The following is a 2,077-nucleotide window of genomic DNA, read 5'->3' as shown; positions in this document are numbered from 1 at the left end:
TCCCTCTCACGTGTTCATTGTAAGAGGCGTCTCGCGTCACTACTTGCGCAGAGACTTGCTTTCGTTCGCTTGCTCCAGCGAAGTTCTTTTCTTGTGTATGGAGCGACTGTTCAAAATATTCTTTGGTAGAACGTATTCAACGCACCGTGCTTTCATTGTTGAAATAGCATTCGGAAGATATTATTTTCTGCACCCTGTATTAGTAAAATGAAATTAAAGATAAAACACATTTTCAATTTTTTCAATTATAAACATTGTTGAAAAATGCTTAAAAGTATTAATGTTAATTTTTCCACAAGGCCGTAAATTTCAGTTTCCTAATGTATTTTTCTTGCAGAATTACAATTGGTACAAAAAAAGTGTTCCATTTTCTCAGGATGACGATAAGACCAAATAATCTTTGCTTATTGTCAATTGTGAATATTCGTCTGAAGAAGATCCTGTTAGAGGGTGGAAACGTTACGTTTTTATGTATATTTTTTTTATACTATAAACGCTTTCCTTCGTCAACATTTTAATGACATGAAAACAAGACTTAACAGTGTTACAATGGAAATTAAATCTCAAATTACTATACTTTAAGAAAATTATTTATTTGAAAACCTTGAATTGATGTTTTACGAGTAAGTCCTTTTTATGCACAGATAGGCTAATCAGGACTGGACCTACAGTTTAAAGTGGGATCCGAACCACTGTGCAATGCGCCTCCACTATGTATCGAACCTCTTGAGTAGCTACAAGGCGACGACTTTATCACGACTCCATCGGGGAGGCCTTTATTTGAAAACCGGGAATAAAGGTAAACGAGCAGCAAGTGTTTGTTCGTTTCAAAATACTTAAGTACAATTTTACACAAGTTGCCTCCGCACAATGTCCGAAGTCCTGTTTCACAGTTTTTCACGAATTATGCTGGTTTGTTCTGCAGCTGTCTTTGGAAGTAACAGTAACATTTTCGAGTAACATTAACTGTAAACTACTTACTTTATGAAATTAGTACCTGAAATTCAGTTATCTTTCCACCTAACTAGTAACTAACTTCGAAGTTAGTTGTACACTCCTGTTCACATAAAGTGTCACTCTTTATAGGGTCGAACAGTTGAAGTATGTACCAACTGATGTGAACAGAAGTGTACAATTACTATTTTTTTTGCATAGAAAGGAATTTTCTTCTGTTCCATTTTTACAATTTGTTGAATCATATCCTCGCCTGAAAGAATGGATGAATTAGTGATTATTTATTTATTTATTTATTTATTCAAAGTTTCAGATACAGCACTTTTAAGGCCATTTTACACTGAAAACTCTAACAAATAACAAAAACAAGTCAAGATGGTTTAAGGTAAAAACAAGAAAAGTTAAATATAAACATAAGGCATAAACAAGGAAACAAACAAAGATTTACATATTCATTTTTAGGGAAGATCGGAAAATGCTTTCAGGGGCAAAAATGTCTATGTTTGTGGGTAGTTTATTGTAGAACTGGGGCAGCCTGTGGAATAGAGCGCGCTGTATAAGGGAAAGCCTAGCTGTGGAGGTGTGGAACAATTCAGTGTTTCCGGTCGATCGAGAGGGAACTCTGAAGTTGAATTTTGTAAGAAGAAATTCAGATCTTAATTTCCCATTGATGATTTTATAGAAAAAAATCATATCGGCCATATCGCGTCGGGTCTGCAGTAACTGAATGTTCAAAGTAGTCAGGATGTCAGGTTTCTGAAGATGCCGCAAAGAAGGAATTCTATGACGAACAATGGCGGTAAAGAAGCTGAGGACGGAATCCATGCTAGAAAGATTTGTATTGGAAGGCATGGCCCAGACTGGAGAACAGTATTCGAGAATCGGAGAAATGAATGACTTGAAAAACAGGCTAAGAGAAGTTGGAGTATCAATTTCAGTGAATCTGTAGAGGAGGCCTAAGAGGCGCATTGCACTTTTAGTTGCAGCTGCGATGTGTTCCTTAAAGTTCAGTTTTTCATCTATGATAACACCTAGATCTTTTTGGGTCGCAACTGCAGTAATATAATTGTTTTCAAGAACATAATGAGAATGTATTTTGTTCTTTTTTAAAGAGACTGTGAGG

Source organism: Lepisma saccharinum, chromosome 2, assembly GCF_977018435.1.
Source record: "Lepisma saccharinum chromosome 2, izLepSacc3.1, whole genome shotgun sequence".
Taxonomy (NCBI): Eukaryota; Metazoa; Arthropoda; class Insecta; order Zygentoma; family Lepismatidae; genus Lepisma; species Lepisma saccharinum.
This window is presented reverse-complemented; position numbering follows the sequence as displayed.